Source organism: Rhinopithecus roxellana, chromosome 3 (genome assembly GCF_007565055.1).
Source record: "Rhinopithecus roxellana isolate Shanxi Qingling chromosome 3, ASM756505v1, whole genome shotgun sequence".
Classification (NCBI taxonomy): Eukaryota; Metazoa; Chordata; class Mammalia; order Primates; family Cercopithecidae; genus Rhinopithecus; species Rhinopithecus roxellana.
In genome coordinates, this window is record NC_044551.1 from 168,454,243 (window position 1) to 168,479,487 (window position 25,245).

General features: G+C 37.8%; 1 protein-coding gene and 1 pseudogene across 1 annotated transcript in view; one reads left to right on the top strand and one right to left on the bottom strand.

The window, feature by feature from the left end:
* Positions 1 to 25,245, top strand: part of NSG2 (neuronal vesicle trafficking associated 2) — a 139,142-nt gene that overhangs the window by 49,406 nt on the left and 64,491 nt on the right. The window lies entirely within an intron of this gene.
* Positions 11,391 to 12,127, bottom strand: LOC104670145 (annotated as a pseudogene).

Genomic DNA, 25,245 nt, shown 5'->3' on the forward strand with positions numbered 1-25,245 from the left:
AATCTTGAAAAAAGAGTGGAAGAATTGACAGCTAGACTAATTAATGCAGAGAAGGTCATAAACGAAATGACAGAGATGAAAACCATGACACGAGAAATACGTGACAAATGCACAAGCTTCAGTAACCGACTCGATCAACTGGAAGAAAGAGTATCAGTGACTGAGGATCAAATGAATGAAATGAAGCGAGAAGAGAAACCAAAAGAAAAAAGAAGAAAAAGAAATGAACAAAGCCTGCAAGAAGTATGGGATTATGTAAAAAGACCAAATCTACGTCTGATTGGGGTGCCTGAAAGTGAGGGGGAAAATGGAACCAAGTTGGAAAACACTCTTCAGGATATCATCCAGGAGAACTTCCCCAACCTAGTAGGGCAGGCCAACATTCAAATTCAGGAAATACAGAGAACGCCACAAAGATACTCCTCCAGAAGAGCAACTCCAAGACACATAATTGCCAGATGCACCGAAGTTGAAATGAAGGAAAAAATCTTAAGGGCAGCCAGAGAGAAAGGTCAGGTTACCCACAAAGGGAAGCCCATCAGACTAACAGCAGATCTCTCGGCAGAAACTCTACAAGCCAGAAGAGAGTGGGGGCCAATATTCAACGTTCTTAAAGAAAAGAATTTTAAACCCAAAATTTCATATCCAGCCAAACTAAGTTTCATAAGTGAAGGAGAAATAAAATCCTTTACAGATAAGCAAATGCTTAGAGATTTTGTCACCACCAGGCCTGCCTTACAAGAGACCCTGAAGGAAGCACTAAACATGGAAAGGAACAACCGGTACCAGCCATTGCAAAAACATACCAAAATGTAAAGACCATCGAGGCTAGGAAGAAACTGCATCAACTAACGAGCAAAATAACCAGTTAATATCATAATGGCAGGATCAGGTTCACACATAACAATATTAACCTTAAATGTAAATGGACTAAATGCTCCAGTTAAAAGACACAGACTGGCAAACTGGATAAAGAGTCAAGACCCATCAGTCTGCTGTATTCAGGAGACCCATCTCACATGCAGAGACATACATAGGCTCAAAATAAAGGGATGGAGGAAGATCTACCAAGCAAATGGAGAACAAAAAAAAGCAGGGGTTGCAATCCTAGTCTCTGATAAAACAGACTTTAAACCATCAAAGATCAAAAGAGACAAAGAAGGCCATTACCTAATGGTAAAGGGATCAATTCAACAGGAAGAGCCAACTATCCTAAATATATATGCACCCAATACAGGAGCACCCAGATTCATAAAGCAAGTCCTTAGAGACTTACAAAGAGACTTAGACTCCCATACAATAATAATGGGAGACTTCAACACTCCACTGTCAACATTAGACAGATCAACGAGACAGAAAGTTAACAAGGATATCCAGGAATTGAACTCATCTCTGCACCAAGCGGACGTAATAGACATCTATAGAACTCTCCACCCCAAATCAACAGAATATACATTCCTCTCAGCACCACATCGCACTTATTCCAAAATTGACCACATAATTGGAAGTAAAGCACTCCTCAGCAAATGTAAAAGAACAGAAATTATAACAAACTGTCTCTCAGACCACAGTGCAATCAAACTAGAACTCAGGACTAAGAAACTCAATCAAAACCGCTCAACTACATGGAAACTGAACAACCTGCTCCTGAATGACTACTGGGTACATAATGAAATGAAGGCAGAAATAAAGATGTTTTTTGAAACCAATGAGAACAAAGATACAACATACCAGAATCTCTGGGACACATTTAAAGCAGTGTGTAGAGGGAAATTTATAGCACTAAATGCCCACAAGAGAAAGCAGGAAAGATCTAAAATGGACACTCTAACATCACAATTAAAAGAACTAGAGAGGCAAGAGCAAACACATTCAAAAGCTAGCAGAAGGCAAGAAGTAACTAAGATCAGAGCAGAACTGAAGGAGATAGAGACACAAAAAACCCTCCAAAAAATCAATGAATCCAGGAGTTGGTTTTTTGAAAAGATCAACAAAATTGACAGACCGCTAGCAAGACTAATAAAGAAGAAAAGAGAGAGGAATCAAATAGACGCAATAAAAAATGATAAAGGGGATATCACCCCCGACCCCACAGAAATACAAACTACCATCAGAGAATACTATAAACACCTCTACGCAAATCAACTAGAAAATCTAGAAGAAATGGATAATTTCCTGGACACTTACACTCTTCCAAGACTAAACCAGGAAGAAGTTGAATCCCTGAATAGACCAATAGCAGGCTCTGAAATTGAGGCAATAGTTAATAGCCTACCCACCAAAAAAAGTCCAGGACCAGATGGATTCACAGCTGAATTCTACCAGAGGTACAAGGAGGAGCTGGTACCATTCCTTCTGAAACTATTCCAATCAATAGAAAAAGAGGGAATCCTCCCTAACTCATTTGATGAGGCCAACATCATCCTGATACCAAAGCCTGGCAGAGACACAACAAAAAAAGAGAATTTTAGACCAATATCCCTGATGAACATCGATGCAAAAATCCTCAATAAAATACTGGCAAACCGGATTCAGCAGCACGTCAAAAAGCTTATCCACCATGATCAAGTGGGCTTCATCCCTGGGATGCAAGGCTGGTTCAACATTCACGAATCAATAAACGTAATCCAGCATATAAACAGAACCAAAGACAAGAACCACATGATTATCTCAATAGATGCAGAAAAGGCTTTTGACAAAATTCAACAGCCCTTCATGCTAAAAACGCTCAATAAATTTGGTATTGATGGAACGTACCTCAAAATAATAAGAGCTATTTATGACAAACCCACAGCTAATATCATACTGAATGGGCAAAAACTGGAAAAATTCCCTTTGAAAACTGGCACAAGACAGGGATGCCCTCTCTCACCACTCCTATTCAACATAGTGTTGGAAGTTCTGGCTAGGGCAATCAGGCAATAGAAAGAAATCAAGGGTATTCAATTAGGAAAAGAAGAAGTCAAATTGTCCCTGTTTGCAGATGACATGATTGTATATTTAGAAAACCCCATCGTCTCAGCCCAAAATCTCCTTAAGCTGATAAGCAACTTCAGCAAAGTCTCAGGATACAAAATTAATGTGCAAAAATCACAAGCATTCTTATACACCAGTAACAGACAAACAGAGAGCCAAATCAGGAATGAACTTCCATTCACAATTGCTTCAAAGAGAATCAAATACCTAGGAATCCAACTTACAAGGGATGTAAAGGACCTCTTCAAGGAGAACTACAAACCACTGCTCAGTGAAATCAAAGAGGACACAAACAAATGGAAGAACATACCATGCTCATGGATAGGAAGAATCAATATCGTGAAAATGGCCATACTGCCCAAGGTTATTTATAGATTCAATGCCATCCCCGTCAAGCTACCAATGAGTTTCTTCACAGAATTGGAAAAAACTGCTTTAAAGTTCATATGGAACCAAAAAAGAGCCCGCATTGCCAAGACAATCCTAAGTCAAAAGGACAAAGCTGGAGGCGTCACGCTACCTGACTTCAAACTCTGCTACAAGGCTACAGTAACCAAAACAGCATGGTACTGGTACCAAAACAGAGCTATAGACCAATGGAACAGAACAGAGTCCTCAGAAATAATACCACACATCTACAGCCATCTGATCTTTGACAAACCTGAGAGAAACAAGAAATGGGGAAAGGATTCCCTATTTAATAAATGGTGCTGGGAAAATTGGCTAGCCGTAAGTAGAAAGCTGAAACTGGATCCTTTCCTTACTCCTTATACGAAGATTAATTCAAGATGGATTAGAGACTTAAATGTTAGACCTAATACCATAAAAACCCTAGAAGAAAATCTAGGTAGTACCATTCAGGACATAGGCATGGGCAAGGACTTCATGTCTAAAACACCAAAAGCAACGGCAGCAAAAGCCAAAATTGACAAATGGGATCTAATTAAACTAAAGAGCTTCTGCACAGCAAAAGAAACTACCACCAGAGTGAAGAGGCAACCTACAGAATGGGAGAAAATTTTTGCAATCTACTCATCTGACAAAGGGCTAATATCCAGAATCTACAAAGAACTCAAACAAATATACAAGAAAAAAACAACCCCATCAAAAAGTGGGCAAAGGATATGAACAGACATTTCTCAAAAGAAGACATTCATACAGCCAACAGACACATGAAAAAATGCTCATCATCACTCGCCATCAGAGAAATGCAAATCAAAACCACAATGAGATACCATCTCACACCAGTTAGAACGGCAATCATTAAAAAGTCAGGAAACAACAGATGTTGGAGAGCATGTGGAGAAATAGGAACACTTTTACACTGTTGGTGGGATTGTAAACTAGTTCAACCATTATGGAAAACAGTATGGCAATTCCTCAAGGATCTAGAACTAGATGTACCATATGACCCAGCCATCCCACTACTGGGTATATACCCAAAGGATTATAAATTATTCTACTACAAAGACACATGCACACGTATGTTTATTGTGGCACTATTCACAATAGCAAAGACTTAGAATCAACCCAAACGTCCATCTGTGACTGACTGGATTAAGAAAATGTGGCACATATACACCATGGAATACTATGCAGCCATAAAAAAGGATGAGTTTGCGTCCTTTGTAGGGACATGGATGCAGCTGGAAACCATCATTCTTAGCAAACTATCACAAGAAGAGAAAACCAAACACCGCATGTTCTCACTCATAGGTGGGAACTGAACAATGAGATCACTTGGACTCGGGAAGGGGAACATCACACACTGGGGCCTATCATGGGGAGGGGGGAGGGGGGAGGGATTGCCCCTCCCAATTATATCATGTATAATTGGGAGTTATACATGATATAAATGATGAATTGATGGGTGCTGACGAGTTGATGGGTGCAGCACACCAACATGGCACAAGTATACATATGTAACAAACCTGCACGTTATGCACATGTACCCTAGAACTTAAAGTATAATAATAAAAATAAAAAAATAAAGACATAACTTTCTAGGCAAAATTCAAAAACTTTTTCTAAAAGCCCTTATTTCTTTCTAAATGGATTCCTAGACCTCATTGGAAGGGTTATTTGTAAGTCATCCTGCTTGCATTAAGTTGATGTCACAGTATCACCCCTAGGGCTTGTCTCCTTTATTTGGAGAATCTCCATCTTCATCTATTTCTAGCCAGCTGGAGGAGAAATTTTGACTGTCCTTTCTGCCGCTTCCTTTCTGCCTCTCTATTGTCCTTTTTCCCTTGAAATCAAAAGTAGGCAATGTCTCCTTTTTGTAAGAAGAAAGAGAATCTCATGCTTTTCATAGCTTTCTGACTGCAGTTATTTGAAATTTAAATATAGAGCTCCTAGTAATAGTCTTGGTATAACTGTATTTTGTGCTTGTGTCTGAGATTCTTAGAACAGATTTCTGAAAACCTTATATTCTTACCAGACCATTACATTTTGAATAACATTCTTAAACTGACAACAGGATTTATAATGAGACATTTAAAGTGCTTTTATCACGTCTTTCATTGGCGGTATGCTTATACACGGAAAAAAAACACTAAACGTAGGATGTAATGAAAACCTATCACATAACATCACAAATCCTTTGAATCCTATGTATGTAAAATAATTATTTTCAGATAAAGCATTGTTTGAGGCCTTCTGGAGAGAGAAACTCACATTATATTAATTTTTCTCCTACTTCCAATTCTGACGGAAGTGTCTCGGGAAATGGAAATAAAACAGGGAACAGTATGTATCAGTGAAAATAAAGACTTGAGTTAATCTAAGGTTTGACTGATAAAGGTGGGAGAAAGGAGAAGCAGGAAAAGGAGAAGGCGAAGGAACATGTGTGCTGATGATCTCATTTTACATGGAGGAAGATCTAAAGTGCGTTTTACTCCCAAGGCTAAGAGATAAGTGTTGTTTCAAATGCTTTGGACTTATTAAGAAATAACTACAGATGCAATTTTAACGAATTATGTGCACCTTCCAAATTACTGGGAGAAAAAAGTTTGTGTAGAAAACAATGAAGGAAATGAAGAAAATAGCAAAGAAACAAAAAATTGCGACAAGTACATTACAATACATGTTGTCATAAGAATTACTTTTTTACATGTATTTTTTACAAATGTGGTCTTGCTATTTTGCCCAGGCTGGATTCGAACTCCTGGGCTCAAGCTGTTCTCCTGCCTCAGCCTTCTGAGTAGCTGGGACTATAGACAGTGCCACCATGCCTGGCTAAGAGTTAATTTTAAGGGGTTAAATCCTTATATTGAAAAGCTTACCTATAATGTACAATGACCTAGTGAAGGAACAAGTCCAACTATGAAAAGCTGGGAAGAGCAAATAGAAACCATGGAAAGAAGGGCTTGCAATTGTATTTTAGATAAAGAAGAATTCAAATAATGAAATGCTAAATAGGACTAATAGCTCATTTTACACTTATAAAAGTAAAATTCACAAGAAGATGTGACATCATGAAACAGTGTGCCAAATATCATAGCTTTAATGCAAGGAGAAATTTCTTAACAATAATGTAAGATAGAAACACCCCTCTCTCATTTCTTGACAAATCAGGCACATAAAAAATAAATGAGGGCAGAGAAGATTTAAATGGCATAACTAATGGACATGATGTAACAGTTACGTATACACATCTGTATTTATAAAAAACATGGCTTCTTTCTTTGTGTGCAGATAATTTGAACAGAAGTAGTTCATATGTTAGGCCATTGTGAAAATGTAGTACATTCCCCAGAGCAGAAAAGACCATGGTTTTGGACTACACATAATAAAACCAGAAACTAGTCTCAAAAGATACACATTTTAGCAACAATGAAAACCAAGCATTTGGAAATTAAAACAAACCAAAACCATCTTACTGAACAAGTCGTGAGTCAAAAAGAGAAGTAAATCTTCAGTTATACATGAAAAATTATAATGAAAAAACAGCAATCATCAGAGATAAAGTAATGGCATTAACTTCTTTCATGATTAAATAGGAAGAAGGCAATTCAATAAATTAGATATTTGCCCCAGGAAGTTCAAAAGACAAGCTTAAGGAAATCGGTTTAAAATAATTTTTAAAAAGTATAAATTAATATATTAGAAAATGAAAATACCACCAATTAATGTAAGACTGTTTCTTTGAAAAGGTTATGTAATAATAGAACAATAACAGTAAGTATTTGCTTTGGACACACATGTATTGTTTTAAGCACTTTATATGTATGAACTCATCTCATCCTTATAATGACCCAATATGGTAAGTATTAGTAGTATCTTTACTTTTCAGTGGGAAAATTGAGGCCCAGAGAAGTTAAATAACTGACCGAAGATCATAAATCTAGCAAGTGGCAGAGCTGGAATTTGACACCAACAGTCTGGTTCCAAAGACTGTGTCCTTAATTCCCAACTATACTCACAATTATTAAGGAAGATGCTTACAAACTCATGGAAACAATGTCAATATAAAAATCGTAAGTGAAAACAATGTGTATGATACTATAGTAAAAACATGGCTGATTTAAAATATTCTTCATAAGTTATTTATAGTGAAAGCCATCTGGCAATATCAGATAATGTTCAGATGAATAATTATTTCTGTGTTTCATCCATGTCAGTGCCAATGCATTGCCTTAAGGATGTGTTATTAGGCTAAGGGTAAAGTGATAAAGTTTTCACTTCTCGGCATGGCACTGTGATAGATATCTGTTGATTGTAGTTCTCAACACTCCTTTCTGCTTTTTAGAAATGCTTCCTTCCTTCCAATAAATGCTTTTGACCGATTCAACCATGTAGTTTGCATTGAGGTTGTCATCGTATAAGTCTCATTTCCCTTGTCAGATGTAAGCACTGGACTCTACTTGGGCCAATCAGAGCCTTTCCTTGGAAGTTTTGAACTTTGAATTGGAGAGAGCAAATCTCATGTTCTTCTTTGGTGTGGTGGAGAGGGTTATCTTAGTCATACTTCTGCTGAAAACAACTAAAATTATGGTCAAAACAAAAAACAGGTGTTTGAAACAAGCAGCTACCACTATATACATATTAGAACAGCTAAAACCTTAAACACTTTCTAATGTGGGGCAACAGAAACTCTCATTCATTGCTGGTGGGAATACAAAATGGTACGAACACTTTGGAAGACAGTTTGGCAGTCTCTTACAAAACTAAACATACTCTTACCATACAATCAGGCAGTTGTCCTCTCTGGTACTTACCCAAATGAGTTGAAAAATTATTTTCACATAAAAACCTGCACACAAATATTTAAAGTAGCTTTATTCATAATTCCCCAAATTTGGAGGCAACCAAGATGTCTTCAAGAGGTGAACGGATAAACAAAATATGGTGTATCCAGGCAATGGAACAGTATTCAGTGATGAAAGTAAATGAGTTACCAAGTCATGAAAAGACCTGGAGAGACCGCAAAGGCATACTACTAAATGAAATAACTGATCTGAGAAGGCAACATACTGTATGATTCCAATTAGCTGACATTCTTGAAAAAGAGACAGGCAGATTAGTACAGTGGAAAATAGATCAAATAGAAAATACCTAAATTAAAGCATGGAGAGGGAAAAAAATGGACAATGCAGAAAATGCCGTAAGACACACTGGGACAAGGCCTGATGTATATGTAATTAGCACCCCAGTAAAAGAGGCAAAAGAAAATGAGGCCAATAAATACCTGAAGAAAGAAAGTCAGCTAATTTGTCAAACCTGACAAAAGACATCAAACCACTGATCCAAGAAGTACTATGAACCCGAATCAAGATGAATTCAGGTAAAACCACACTTTGGTACATAACAAAACTGCTGAAAATGAAAGCCAGAGAAAATAATAAAGGGACCCAGAATAAAAACAAATAAACATTATCTTCAAAGGAGTAACACTAAGATGGACAGTTATTTTTTAAGAGAAATAAAAGCTGAAATGGCATCTTTAAAGTGTTGAAAAAGAAAAGAAACCATCAACCTAGGATTTTGTATCTAACAAAAATATCATTTAATAATGAAGGACAATGCCAGACAAAAAGCGAGAGTTTGTTGTGAATGAAGCCACAATAAAATAAATACTAAGAACTATTCTTTTTTGTTTGTTTTTTGAGACAGTCTTGCTTTTTCACCCAGGTTGGAGTGTGCAGTGGTGCAATCTTGGCTCACTGCAACCTCCACCTCTCAGGTTCAAGCGATTCTCCTACCTCAGCCTCCCGAGTAGCTGGGATTACAGGTGCACATCACCATACTTGGCTAATTTTTGTACTTTTTGTAGAGATGGGGTTTCACCATGTTGTCCAGGCTGGTCTCAAACTCCCGGTCTCAAGTGATCCGCCTACCTCGGCCTCCCAAAGTGCTGGGATTATAGGAGTGAGCTACTGTGCCTGGCTAAGAGCTATTCTTTAGGCAGAATAACATAATCCTAGATTGAAGCCTGGTGATGTACAGAGCAATACAGACTAATGCAAAGGATAAACATTTAGGTGAATCTACATTAATATTATTAAAACTTTATTATAATAAGATGTGGTGGGTTTTATTTTATATATATATAATTAAAATTTATGACAGTAAGAGCACATAGGTAGGAGAGTGTGAATGTAGCTAAATTGTTCTAAGGCCTTGCCTTGTCTGAGAAGTAAAAATTAATTTATATTAGAATATAATAAACCAAAGATGTGCATTATAACCTCTAGAGTAATGGTTGAAGTAATAAAAAAGAAGTAAAAGCAAATGTCGTAAAAATGTAACAAAAATATTTAAATAATCCAAAAGAAGGGAAAAAGGAAGAAAGAAAAAATACAGATGAAACAAGTAGAAAATAAGATGGTAGATTAAACCCAAATATATTAATAATTATATAATGTAAATGGACCACATAATTCAATCAAACGATAAAGATTTTCAGACTGGATAAAGTCCAATTTTATGCTGCTTGCAAGGAGAAGATCTCACACATAGGGATGCAGAGAGATAAAAGATGAAGTTAAAAGATGAAAGACTGTTTACCATACAAACATTAACCAAAAGAAAGCTAACACAGCTATACTAATACCACATAAAACAGACTTTAAGACAAAAAGCAGTTGTAGAGATAGAGGGACAGTTCATCATGTTAAAAAGGGTTTACCTACCAGAAATAATTCTACATTTGTACCTGCTTAATTATGTAGCTTCAAGTATACAAAGCAAAAGTTAACATAAATAAAAGGATAAATTAGTTCACAGTTATAGTGGGAGATTTTAACACATTCACTGTAGTTACTGACAGAATAAATGGACAAAAAAATCCATGAGTGAGCAGAACATTTGAGCGGTATAATAAACAAATCTGATCACATTTGCCTTTATTCACCTCTGCATCCCCAAATAAAAGAATGTATATTCTTTTAAAGTCCACATGAAACATTTAGCAAAATTGGTCATATGCTGAACCATAAAGTCAGTCTTAAAAAACTTCAAAGGAATTATACCTTAAGTATAAATACATTCTCTGATCACAGTTCAATAAGTTATTGATTAACAACAAGAGGCATATCTAGAAGAATCCCGAAATGTTTGGAAATTAAACATTATACTTCAGAGAAAAGAATCTTTGTGGCTACTATGAAAGGCAATCCTGAAGGTGATAATATTAGTGTTAATTTCTGTCTTGTGGAGGAAGGTGGTTTGAGAAAATAAAGCCCATACAGAAAAAACTAGGATAGAGAGGGAGACCAATCTAACTTCATGGTTCCCATAGTTGGGCTACTTGAACCAGTACATTTCTGATTCTCTGTAGGGTAGCTCTACAGACTTGTTTCTTGAAACCACAAGAGTTCTGATGAATACAACACACAGCAAAACTTTTCCTGACCTGACCTCTGGTCTCCTGTCTTGATTTTTCCTCTTATACTCCAATCAGACCAAACTACTCAGAATTCCTGGGACCTGTCCAGGTCTTTGTACATGCCTTTACCTTCTTTGCCTTCTGACTCCTATTTGTTCTCAGGTCTCAGCTAAGACTTCCTTATAGGAAACGTTTTCTTGTCACTAGGCTAAGACTAGGTAAAGCACTCTTCCTCTGTACTCCCACTGCAGCCTGTGCTTCCCTTGATCATAGTGGTCATGGCAGTGTCAAGATTCAGGAAAATTTGATTTCCAATGTTGTGGCTTCCTAATTGTTTAACATTGGGAAGTCACTTCTCCAAGGCTTGATTTTCTCATCTGTGAGACAAGGATACTAGCAGTACCTATCTTACAAGGTAATCATGATAATTAAATGGCATTAGACATGACACATGGTTAGACTAGTGCTTGGCACATAGCAAGTACTCAGTAAATGCTGAGTATTATTGTCATTTCAGAGGTTTGTTATGAAGATTAAGGCACAATGTTTACGCAGTCTCTTTATTTCTCACTATAAAGCAATTCATCTATTTAGACATACTCTTCTTAGGCAACTTTCAAGTTTTTTCACCATCACGTAACACTGCTCTATATTTTTCACTTTCAGTCTTGTCTTCAAACGTCTTTTTTTTTTTTTTTAGGAGAATCTGTTTCACTGTCTCTGTTCCTGCTTCTTTATGCTCTCCAATGAGAAGATCCAATGTGTCTCCCACTTTGACCATTTTGCTTTGCTTCTGCAGTTTTCCCCCATTCAGCCTGAGTTCATCTTTGTAGAATCTATCTTCCACATTGTTTCTCCCAACATCGAGGCCTCTGCTCAGGAAAACATTGTACTGAAAAGATTGCACTACTTTTTCCAGGTCTTTATAATCTTTGACCATAGTAGGCTCATCCTCAAGCTCCTCTTCCTGCTCACTCATCTCCTTAACAATCACCTTCTTCATCAGAGTCCTCTTCATCTTCCACTTCTTACAGAGACTTTTCATTGGATTTTTTTAGAGCTTATATTACTTTTGAGTCCTATAGAAAATGGAAAAATATGTTCTGGAGATATTACAAGTCCTGGGAGTCTCAGTGAGAAAATATTATGGAAAAGGGTTTTATAATTTGATGCATTTAACTTAGTACTAGAAAAAATATAAGTATTGAGTCCAGGAGTACAGAGTTTGTGTGAAAGTGTCCCTTGGAGCACACCCAAGAGTCCAAGCCAGGCATCTGGCTTTCTTAAGACACTGGCAAGCAATCTGACACTAGACATAGCCATGGCACAACCTGTATATTAGGGCCTCTCGTCCCCCGTGGCTGTGCTGACTGCAGGCCACCCTCTACCTGTTTACAAACTATCAAAATGCCTGGCACATAGGAAGGCCTATGTAATTATCAATCTGTTAGTGTGTCTGTCTTTTAGTGGACTGTGAGTTCTTCAAGACCTGGAACCATATTGGAGGTGGATTTAAAATCCCATGTCAACGCCATCATCCATGCTTTTCCTACTCTACATTATTGCCTCCTTTGAAGAAGTTGGGAAGCAGATGAGTTTTACTGTCAAAGTATTCCTTCCTTTCTTTTGTTTTAAGTTTAAAATATTTTAAAATTATTATTTTTGTTGGATTTTTGGAAACAGGTTGTGTTTGGTTACATGGATAAATGCTTTAGTGGTAATTTCTGAGATTTAGAAATCACCCAAGCAAGGAGTTAATTATGGCAAAGTTAAATTAACGTTTTTTTAAAAAATTTTACTTTATTTTAAGTTCCAGGATACATGTGCAGAACGTGCAGGTTTGTTACCTAGGTAAACATATGCCATGGTGGTTTGCTGCACCTGTCAGTCCATCACCTAGCTATTAAGCCCTGCATGCATTAGCTATTTATCTTGTTGTTCTCCCTCCCACTGTCCCCCCAACAGGCCCTGGTGTGTGTTGTTCCCCTCCTTGTGTCCATGTGTTCTCATTGTTCAGCTCCCACTTGTGAGTGAGAATATGCATTGTTTGGTTTTCTGTTCCTGTTTTAGTTTGCTGAGGATGATGGCCTCTAGCTTCATCCATGTCCCTGCAAAGGGCATGATCTCATTCCTTTTTATAGCTGCATAGTATTCCATGGTGTATATGCACCACATTTTCTTAATCCAGTCTATCATTGATGGGCATTTGGGTTGATTTCATGTCTTTGCTATCGTGAATAGTGCTGCAATCAACATATGTGTGCATGTATCTTTATAATAGAATGATTTATATTCCTTTGGGTATATATCCAGTAATGGATTGCTGGGTCAAATGGTATTTCTGGTTCTAAATTCTTGAGGAATCACCACACCGTCTTCCACAATGGTTGAACTAATTTACATTCCCACCAACAGTATAAAAGCATTCCATTTCTCCACAGCCTTGCCAGCATCTGTTGTTTCTTGACTTTTTAATAATTGCCATTGTGACTGGCGTGAGATGGTATCTTGTTGTGGTTTTCATTTGCATTTCTCTAATGATCAATGATGTTGAGCTTTTTTTCATGTTTGTTGGTGGCATAAATGTCTTCTTTTTAGAAATGTCTGTTCATGTCCTTTGCCTACTTTTTGATGGGGTTGTTTGTTTTTTTCTTGTAAATTTAAGTTCCTTGTAAATTCTGGATATTAGACCTTTGTCAGATAGTAGATTACAAAAATTTTCTCCCATTCTGTAAGTTGTCTCTTCACTCTGATGATAGTTTCTTTTGCTATGCAGAAGTTCTTTAGTTAGATTCCATTTGTCAGTTTTTCCTTTTGTTGCAATCACTTTTGGTGATTTCATCATAAAATCTTTGCCCATCCCTATGTCCTGAATGGTATTGCCTAGATTTTCTGCTAGGATCTTTATGGTTTTGGGTTTTACATTTAAGTCTTTAATCCATCTTGAGTTAATTTTCATATAAGGTGTAAGGAAGGGGCCTAGTTTTAGTTTTCTGCATATGGCTAGCCAGTTTTCCCAGTAGCATTTATTAAAATAGGGGATCCTTTCTCTATTGCTTGTTTTTGTCAAGTTTGTCGAAGATCAGATGGTTGTAGATGTGTGGTCTTATTTCTGAGATCTCCATTCTGTGCTATTGGTCCATATATCTGTGTTAGTACCAGTACCATGGTGTTTTGGTTACTGTAGCCTTGTAGTATAGTTTTAAGTCAGGTATCATGATGCCTCCAGCTTTGTTCTTTTTGGCTAGGATTGTCTTTCTATATGGGTTCTTTTCTGGTTCCACATAAATTTTAAAGTAGTTTTTTCTAATTCTGTGAAGAATGTCAATGGTAGTTTGATGGGAATAACATTGAATCTATAAATTACTTTGGGCAGTATGACCATTTTCATGATAGTGATTCTTCCTAGCCAAGAGGATGCAATGTTTTTCCATTTGTTTGTGTTTCTCTTATTTTCTTTAGCAGTGGTTTGTAGTTCTCCTTGAAGAGGTCTTTCACATCCCTTGTTAGCTGTATTCCTAGGTATTTTATTCTCTTTGTAGCAATTGTGAGTAGACATTTATTCATGATTTCACTCTCTGCTTATCTATTGTTGGTGTGTAGGAATGCTTGTGATTTTTGCACACTGATTTTTGTATCCTGAGACTTTGCTGAAGTTGCTTATCAGCTTAAGGAGCGTTTGGGCTGAGACGATGGGGTTCTCTAGATATAGGATCATGTCTTCTGCAAACAGAGACAGTGTGACTTCCTCTCTTCCTATTTGAATAGGCTTTTTTTCTTTCACTGGCCTGATTACTCTGGCTAGAACTTCCAATACTATGTTGAATAGGAGTGGTGAGAAAGGGTATCCTTTTCTTGTGCTGGTTTTCAAAGGGAATGCTTCCAGCCTTTGCCCATTCAGTATGATATTGGCTATGGGTTTGTCATACATGAGTTTTACTATTTTGAGATATGTTCCACCAATACCTAGTTTATTGAAGGTTTTTAACATGAAGGAATATTGAATTTTATTGTAGGCCTTTTCTTTTTTTTTTTTTTTTTTTTTTTTTTTTTTGAGATGGAGTCTCTCTCTGTCGCCCAGGCTGGAGTGCAGTGGCCGGATCTCAGCTCGCTGCAAGCTCCGCCTCCCAGGTTTACGCCATTCTCCTGCCTCAGCTTCCCGAGTCGCTGGGACTACAGGCACCCGCCACCTCGCCCAGCTAGTTTTTGTATTTTTTAGTAGAGACGGGGTTTCACCGTGTTAGCCAGGATGGTCTAGATCTCCTGACCTAGTGATCCGCCCGTCTCAGCCTCCCAAAATGCTGGGATTAAAGACTTGAGCCACTGCGCCCGGCCTATTGTAGGCCTTTTCTGTATATATTGAGATAATCATTTTTTTTTTTGTCATTAGTTCTGTTTATGTGATGAATTATGTTTCTTGATTTGTGCGTGTTGAACCAGCCTTGCATCCCAGGGAGAATGCCCACTTGATCATGGTGGATAAGCTTTTTGATGTGCTGCTGGATTCAGTTTGCTAGTATTTTATCGAGGATTTCTCATCGATGGTCATCAGAGATATTGGCCTAAAGTTTCCATTTTTTGTTATATCTCTGCCAGATTTTGGTATCAGAATGATTCTGGCCTCATAAAATGAGTTAGGGAGAAGTCTCTCCTTTTTGATTTTTTGAAATAGTTTCAGAAGGAATGGTACTGGCTCCTCTTTGTACCTCTGGTAGAATTCGGCTGTGAATCTGTCTGGTCCTGGGCTTTTTTTGGTTGGTAGGCTATTTATTACTGCCTCAATTTCAGAACTTGTTATTGGTCTATTCAAGGATTCAACTTCTTCCTGGTTTAGTCTTGGGAGGGTGTATATGTCCAGGAGTTTATCCATTCCTTCTAGATGTTCTAGTTTATTTGCATAGAGGTATGCTATTGTATTCTCTGATGGTTTTTTGTGTATCTGTGGGGTCAGTGGTGATATCCCCTTTATCATTTTTTATTGTATCTATTTGATTCTTTCTTATTAGTCTAGCTAGTGGTCTATTTTATTATTTTTTTCAAAACACAAGCTCCTAGATTCGTTGAATTTTGGAAGGATTTTTTTTGTGTGTGTCTATCTCAGTTCTGCTCAGATCATAGTTATTTCTTGTCTCCTGCTAGCTTTTGGATTTGTTTGCTCTTGCTTCTCTAGTTCTTTGAGTTGTGCTGTTAGGGTACCAATTTGGGATCTTTGTAACTTTCTGATGTGGGCATTTAGTGCTATAAATATCCCTCTTAACATTGCTTTAGCTGCATCCAGGAGATTTTGGTACATTGTCTTTTTGTTCTCTCTCTTTTTTTTTTGAGACGGAGTCTCGCTGTGTCGCCCAGGCTGGAGTGCAGTGGCGCGATCTTGGCTCACTGCAAGCTCCGCCTCCCGGGTTCATGCCATTCTCCCGCCTCAGCCTTCGAGTAGCTGGGACTACAGGCGCCCGCCACCATGCCCGGCTAATTTTTTGTATTTTTAGTAGAGACAGAGTTTCACCATGTTAGCCAGGATGGTCTCGATCTCCTGACCTCGTGATCCACCCGCCTCAGCCTCCCAAAGTGCTGGGATTACAGGCTTGAGCCACCGCGCCCGGCTATCTCTTTGTTCTCATTGATTTCAAAGCACTTCCTGATTTCTGCTTTAATTTCATTATTTACCCAGGAGTCATTCAGGAGCAGGTTGTTCAATATCCATATAGTTGTGTGGTTTTGAGTGAGTTTATTAATCTGGAGTTCTAATTTGATTGCACTGTGGTCTGAGTGACTGCTTGTTGTGATTTCAGTTCTTTTACATTTGCTGAGGAATGTTTTACGTCCTGTTATTTGATCAATTATAGAGTAAGTGCCATGTGGCACTGAGAAGAATGTATATTCTGTTGTTTTGGGGTGTAGTGTTCTGTAGATATCTATTAGGTTTACTTGTCAAGAGCTGAGTTCAAGTCCTGAATATCTTTGTTAATTTTTTGTCTTGATGATCTAATAGTGACAGTGGGGTATTAAAGTCTCCCACTATTACCATGTGGGAGTCTAAGTCTCTGTAGATTTCTAAGAACTTGTTTTATGAATCTGGGTTCTCCTTTCTCCTGCATTGGGTGCATATGTATTTAGGATGGTTAGCTCTTCTTGTTGAATTGATTTCTTTACCATTATGTAATGCCCTTCTTTGTGTTTTTTGATCTTTGTTGGTTTAAAGTCTGTTTTGTCAGAAACTAGGATTGCAACTTCTGCATTTTCCTGCTTTTCATTTGCTTGGTAAATTTCTTTCCATCCCTTTATTTTGAGCCTGTGTATGTCTTTGTACATGAGATGGGTCTCTTGAATACAGCACACTGATGGGTCTTGACTCTTTATTCAGTTTGCCAGTCTGTCTTTTAATTGGGGCATTTATCCCATTTTTACTTAAGGTTAATGTTATGTGTGAATGTGATCCTATCATCATGATACTAGTAGTTATTTTGCACACTAGTTGATGCAGTTTCTTCACTGTGCCATTGGTCTTTGTATTTCAGTGTGTTTTTGCAGTGGCAGGTACCAGTTTTTCCTTTCCATTATTTAGTGCTTCCTTCAGGAGCTCTTGCAAAGCAGGCCTAGTGGTGACAAATTCACTCAGCATTTGCTTGTCTAAAAAGTATTTTATTTCTCCTTTGTTTATGAAGCTTAGTTTGGCTGGATATGAAATTCTGGGTTGAAATTTTTTTTCTTTAAGAGTGTTGAATATCAGCCCTCTCTTCTGGCTTGTAGGGTTTCTTCTGAGAGGTCCACTGTTGGTAGTCTGATGGGCTTCCCTTTGTAGGTGACTTGGCCTTTCTCTTTTGCTGCCCTTAACATTTTTTCCTGCATTTCAAACTTGGAGAATCTGATAATTATGTATCTTGGGGTTGATCTTCTCATGGAGTATCCTACTGGGGTTCCCTGTATTTCCTGAATTTGAGTGTTTGCTTGTCTTGCTAGGTTGGGAAAGTTTTCCTGGATGATATCATGAAGTGTGTTTTCCAACTTGGTCCCATTCTCCCCATCTCTTTCAGATACTCCAATCAGTCATAGGTTTGGTCTTTTTACATAGTCCCATAGTTGTCAGAGGTTTTGTTCATTCCTTTTCATTCTTTTTTCTCTAATCTTGTCTGCCTGCCTTAATTCAGTAAAATAGTCTTCAATATCTGACATTCTTTCTTCCACTTGATTGATTCAGCTTTTGATACTTGTGTTTGCATCACAAAGTTCTCAGTGCTGTGTTTTTCAGCTCCATCAGGTCATTTATGTTCCTCTCTGAACTGGCTATTCTAGTTGGCAGTTCCTGTAGCCTCTTATCATGGGTTTTTACCTTCTTTGCATTGGGTTAAAACATGTTCCTTTACCTCAGCCAAGTTTGTTATTACCCACCTTCTGAAATCTACTTCTGTCAATTCATCTATCTCATCCTCCATCCAGTTCTGTGCTCTTGCTGGAGAGATGTTGCAATCATTTCGAGGAGAATGATCTGGCCTTTTGAATTTTCATTGTTTTAGCATTGGTTCTTTCTCATCTTCATGAGTTTGTCTAGTTTCGATCTTTGAGGCTGCTGACCTTTGGATGAGATTTTTGTGGGGATGATTTTTGTTGATGCTGTTGTTGTTGCTTTCTGCTTGTTTGTTTTTCTTTCAGTAGTCAGGTCCCTCTTCTATAGGGCTGCTGCAGTTTGCCTGGGGGTTCATTTCAGGCCCTATTCATCTGGGTATCTCCCACACCTGGAGATGTCACCCAAGGAGACTGGAGAACAGCAAAGATGGGTGCTTGCCTTTTCTCTGGGATCTCTGATCTTGAGAGGCACCAACCTGATGCCAGTAGGAATGCTCCTGTATAGGGTGTCTGGCAACCCCTGTTATGGGGTCTCACCCAGCTGGGGGGCATGGGAACCAGGACCCATTTAACAAAGCACTTTGGCTGTCCCTTGGTGGAGGGATAGTGCTGCATTAGGGGAGAAACTCACTTATCTGAGCTGCCTGGATTCCTCAGAACTAGCAGAAGGAAAGATTAAGTCTGCTGGTCTGTGGAGACCATGGCCACCTCTCCTTCTAGAGGCTCAGGCCCAGGGAGATCAGAGCTCTGTCCCTAAGACCCTGGCTAGAGTTGCTGGAGTTCCTGGAGTTCCTGCAGGGAGGCCCTGCCCAGTGAGGAGGAATGTGTCAGGGTCCAGCCTGAGGAGGCAGTCGGGTCATGGTCTGCAACAGCCAGTGTGCTGTGCTGTGGGGAGTACCTCTTGGGACCAAGCCATCCAGTCTCCTCAGCTCCAGCAGGGAAAAATCACTGGGGCTATAGTGATGGCTGCCGCCCTTCTCCCCAACCCTGGGAGTTCAGTGTCTTAGGCAGCTAGCAGCTGCAGCGATGGCTGCCAACCCTCCTCCAGGGAACTTGGTAGTCTTAGGTAGATTCCAGCTGAGTGGCTGTTGAGAACCTGTGCGGCTCTGTGATTGGGACCCATGGCCCTGGTGGCATGGGCTCTCAAGTGGGATCTTCTGATTTGAGGTTGCACAGATCTGTGGAAAAAGCACAGTTTCCCAGGCTGGGTAGCATGCTCACTCACCACCTCCCTTGGCTGGGGGTGAGGACTCCCCTTGCCCTGTGTGGCTCTCAGGTGGGCCAACACACCACCTTGCTTTTCATTTTTCTCTGTGGGTCATGCCAACCACCTAGTCAGTCCTGATGATAGAATATGGATACCTTGCTTGCCAGTGCAGGATTCTCATGCTGTTTTGGTTCTTCTCAGTGGGAGCCTCTGACCACTGCTAGTCAGCCATCTTGGCCCTGCCCACCCTTCGTTTTTTTTTTTTTTTTTTTTTTTTTTTTTTAATTTGTTTCTTCCATTTAATCATGCTCCATTTCCTTCCCTGTGAAAATGAGCTCTTGGGAAGGAATCTAATAGATTCATTCACACAAAGGCTGATTAAATTACTTATGTGATCTCCAGGACCGTAATGCTAATGATTTTGAACATCCTTTAATGTGCTTATTTGCTATCTATTCATACTCTTTGATGAAGTATCCATCTAAGATTTTTGCCCACTTTTTAATAGTTTGTTTTTTTATTGTCAAATTATGAGGGTTCTTTACATATTCTGAATACAAGTCTGTTGTCAGGTAGATTTGCAAATATTTTCTCCAAGTCTTTACCTTGTCTTATTATTTTTTCTTGACAGTGTCTTTGACAAAACAAAAATCTTAAAGTTTGATGAACCCCAATTTATCAATCTTATATTTTATAGATTTTGCATTTGGTGTCAAGTGTATGAACTATTTGCCTAACCCTAGGACACGAAATATTTTTTCCTATGATTTATTCCAAACATTTTAGTTTCATATTTGACTTTTAGATGTGTAGTCTATATAAGATATGAGGTTTAGGTCAAAGCTCATTATTCAACATCATTTTAAAAAGACCATCTTTTCTCCACTGAATTGCATTTGTGCTATTGTCAAAAATCCATTGACCATTATTTGTGTGGGTCTATTTTTGTGCTCTCTCATCTCTCCCATTAATTTATATGTCTATCCCATTGCCATTACATTGCTGTATAAAATACTATAGCTTTATAGTAAGTGTTAAAATTGGATAGTGTGATTCTTTCAATTTTATTTTCTTTTTAAAAATAATTGTTTTGGTTATTATAGTTATTTTGCCTTTCTATATATATTTTGGAATAACCTTATCTACAAAAATTTCTGCCAGAGGTTAGAATTGAAAATTGACCCATTTTATGAAAATTGACCTATTTTTATGAAAATTGACCATAAAAATAGGTCAATTTTTATGGATTTGACATCATTACTATGTTGAATGTCCAATTAGTGAACTTGTTATTCTTCAATTACTTAGGCCTTTAGGATATTTCATAAGCATTTTGTAATTTTCACTATACAGATCCTATATGTATTTTGCTAGATTTATAGCAAGGTTTTTTATTTTGGAGAACTATTGTAAATGGTATTGTAAAAAAATTTTGATTTCTATTTATTCATTTCTGGTAAATAGAAATATGATTGATTAAATTGTGCACATTCATATATTCATGAATGTTAAACCCACATATTAAATTGGTTCAAGATATTTTAAAAATACTTTTTTTAATGCAAGCAATTATGTTCTCTACAAATAAAGACAGTTTTATTTCTTCCTCTCCAATCTGTATGCCTCTTATTAATTTTTCCTGCTTCATTGCACTGGCTAGTATAGTTCTAAATAAGAGTGGTGAGAGTGTTCCTTTGTTTCAGATATTAGGAGGAAGGCGTTTTGTCTTTTACCATTAAGTATAACATGATGTTAATTTTAAAATTGTTTGCAGAGATGGGGCTCTCACTATGTTGCTTAGGCTGGTTTCAAATTCCTGGCCTCAAGCGATCCTCCCACCTCTGCCTCCCAAAGTGCTGTGATGACAGGCATGAGCCATTATGCTTGGCCAGGTTTTATTTTATTTTTAAAATGTCCTTTATCAAGCTTAGTTTCCTTTTGTTTCAAGTTTGCTGAGAGTTTTTATTGTGAATGGACATAACTTTTATTAAATGTTTTCTCTTCATCAATTTGTCTCCTAGGATAAAGCCTATGGTGTATTATTCTTTTTGTCTGTTGCTGGATTTGATTTTCTAATATTTTATTGAAAAGTTTTGCACGTATATTCATGAGGCATATTGGCCTGTATTTTTCTTGTCTTGGACTGTCTTTGGTTTTGGTATGAAAGTAATGCTGGCCTCATAGAATAAATTGGGAACTGTTTATCTCTTCATCTGTTTTCTAGAAGAGATTGTATAGAATTTTTTTTTTTTTTAAACATGTGTTCCCATGGTGAAACTGTCTGGTTTGAAGATTCCTTTTTGGGGGAAGATTTTTACTACAAATTCAATTCCCTTAATAGTTAGGATTATCATTCGGATTACCATTTCGTCTTCAGTAAGTTTTGCTAGTCTATGGTTTTTGAGAAATTGGCCCATTTAATCTGCTTTATCAAATTTATGTACATAGCATGGTTTGTAGTAGTCTCTTACCCTTTTAATGTCTTCACGCTCTGTAACGTTAGCGCCTCTTTCATTCACGAGATTAGTAATTTGTGTGTTCTGTCTTTCCTCTGTCAGTCTTTCTAGAGGTGTATCAAAGTTACAAATTTTTAAATTTAAATTTAAATTTTTTTGAAATAGAGTTTTGCTCTGTCACCGAGGCTGGAGTGCAGTGACTCTATCATAGCTCACTGCAGCCTCGACTTCTCTGGCTTGAGTGATTCTTCCACTTCAGCCTCCTGAGTAGCTGGGACTACAGGTGTGTGCCACTATGCCTGACTAATTTTTAAATTTTTTGTAGAGATGGTGTCTCCTATGGTGCCCAGGCTCATCTGGAACTCCAGGGCTCAAGTGATCCTCCTGCTTTGGCCTTCCAAGGTGCTGGAATTATAGGCATGAGCCACTCTGCCCAGCCAAATTTACTAATCGTTTTAAAGAACCAGCTTTTGCCTTTGTTGATTAGCTCCATTGTGTTTCTGTTTTCAGTTATATTGATTTCTGCTGTTTATTATCTCTTTCCTTCTGTTTGCTTTGGGTTTATTTTGCTCTTTTTTTTCTGGGTGAAAGGTTAGATGATTTATTTGAAACCTTTCTTCTTTTATAATACACACATTTAATGCTGCAAATTTTTCTCTCATTACTACTGAAGGTGCACTCCTCAAATTTTGATATCTTATGTTTTCATTTTTGTTCTGTTGAACATGTTTTCTCATTTTTCTTGAGACTTTCTTTTTGATATATGAATTATTTCGAAGAATGTTGTTTAACCTCTGTTTGGAGACTTTCCTGTTACTATTCTGTCATTGATTTTTGGTCTAATTCCATTATAATCAGAGAACAGTTTTTTGTATTATCTCAATTTTAATTTTTTTTCAGGTTTGTTTTATAACTCGGATATGGTCTATCTTGGTATGTGTTCAATGTGCACTAAAAAAATGTTTATTCTCCTGTTTTGGGTGAATTATTCCATAAATGTCAGTTAGATCCAGTTAATTGGTGATGTTCTGTTCTTCTGTAGCAGTGGTTCTCAACTGAGAATGATTTTCCCCCAGGACATTTGTCAGTATCTGGAGACCTTTTTGATAATCACAGCTTAGGAGGAGATGCTGGTGGCATCTGGTAGTTAGAAACAGAGATGCTGCTAAGCATCCTGCAATACACAGAACAGCCTTACCCCACAGCTCTCTCCATAATTATCCAGTCCAAAATGGTAATATTCCTGAATTTTCTGTTTGCCCTATCAGTCAATCAAAGACAGAGAAGTATTGGAGATTCCAACTATAATTGCAGTTTTGTCTATTTCTCTTTTTAGTTTTGTCAGGTTTTGGTCCACGCATTTTGAAGCTTTGTTATTAGGTTCATACGCATTTAGGATTGTTATGTCTTCTTAGTGAATTGACCTTTTATCATGTGTAATGTCCCTCTTTATCTCTGTCTTCTTTGCTCTGGATGGTTTATTTGATATTAATATAGCTACTCCAGCTTTCTTTTGGTCAATGTTACATTGGTGTATCTTGTTTCATCACTTTACTGTTTTTTTTTTTTTTTGGTTGTCAAATGATCCTTCATTTAAATATTTTCCTTTGCAGTTGTTAACTAGCTGGACATTCTGCTATGCCATTGTCGATGTCATCTGTGATGCCACGAGGGTGGTAGCCATCAATAGTGCAGTCCACCAGTTGGTGGACAGTCTCCAGGAGCTCTTTAAGGGTTCCAGAGAGTTCTCTAGCTAAATGTCAGTGCTGCATTGGGAAATGCTGACAATTGCAACAAAAATGATATTTCCACCCTGCTTACTTTTATTTATTCATTTTATTTTATTTTATTTTTTGCTGCTTTCTGTCTCAGAGTGATTCTTGGAGAACTTTGATGATAGTGCAGAGGCAGAATGTACCACCTCCATCTGAGCCTGCATGTTCTGAATGGTTCATTTCACTGTAATCCTTAGGGTCTTCCAGTAACTAGCTTTCTTGGCAATGTCATCACCAACATTTATTTGGAGACAGATCCATGGAGTTGATCTCAGGGGTCAGAGCAGGCATGACACTGACTTCCCCACCAGTGTACCTCAGGTATACAACTTTGATCTTGGTGTGCTTGAACCTGAACGGCATGGAAGAGGCGGCTGGTGTTAGATGAAATCAGATGCTGCATGACAGAAGGAGGTTGCACTTTGTCTTCCTCTGAGCTGAAAGTCCAGAGTCCATACTTTTACTTTGAATCTACTTATATTTTTACATTCGAAGTGAATTTCTTGTTGACAACATATATTTGGTTTGTGTTTTTTCTCCATTTTGACAAACTTTTTAATTAGTTTGTTTAGCCCACTTACATTTAATGTAATTACTGATATGTTCGAAGTCTACTATTCCATCATTTGTTTTGTTGTCCCCTAATTTTTTTTGTTCCTCTCCTTTTCCTTTTCTGCCTTCTTTTGGAACTTTTTTTGTATCCCATTTGATCTATTGCATTTTGACTATATCTCTTTGTATATTTTTGGTTGCCCTAGAGATTACAATAGAAAAATTTAACTTTGCATAGTTTAGTTAGAATAAATACTTTTGCCACTTCAAGTAGAATGTAGAAACATTCCCACCATATTGGTCCCTTTAGCCTCAATTCTTTATATTGCAGTTGTCTTATATATTACTTTACATACATTGAATACCTCATCAGAAGATGTTATAACTACTTATTTTCAACTACAAACGTGTTTTTGTTTTCAACTACAAACATATTTTAAAGAACTCCAGGCCAGGCATAGGTGGCTCCTGCCTGTAATCCCAGTGCTTTGGGAGGCCAAGGCAGTGGGATCACTTGAGGCCAAGAGTTTGAAGTTGCAGTGATCTATAATAGGATTGTGCCACTGCACTCCAGTGGGGGTGACAGAGCGAGACCCTGTCTCTTAAAAAAAAGACCGTTACATAGCAGAAAAATAGTCTATTATACTGTAATAGTCTATTGTATTAAGAACCTCTCACAGTAATGTAACTATAATTTACAAAAATCTATTGTATATTTCAAAATAGCTGGAAGAAGAAGAAATAGGACCTTGCCAACCACGAGAAAATTCCCGTATCACTTCAGCCCTCTGTTTCTTCCTGCAGCTTCTCTCCTGGCCTCACATATCAGGAGGCCTGAATTTCCCACTGCCTTGAGACAGGCTTGGGCCTTACTAAATTCAATACCGCTGGCTTCAAATTATTTTTTTAAACTTTGCTTTTAATTAACATAGTAATTGTACATATGTATGGAGGATGGTGTGATGTTTTGATACATGTATACATTCATTTTTTCTTTTTTTTTTTGAGATGGAGTCTTACTCTGTTACCCAGGCTAGAGTGCAGTGGCATGATCTCTGCTCCCTGCAATCTCCACTTCCCAGGTCCAAGTGATTCTCCTGCCTCAGCCTC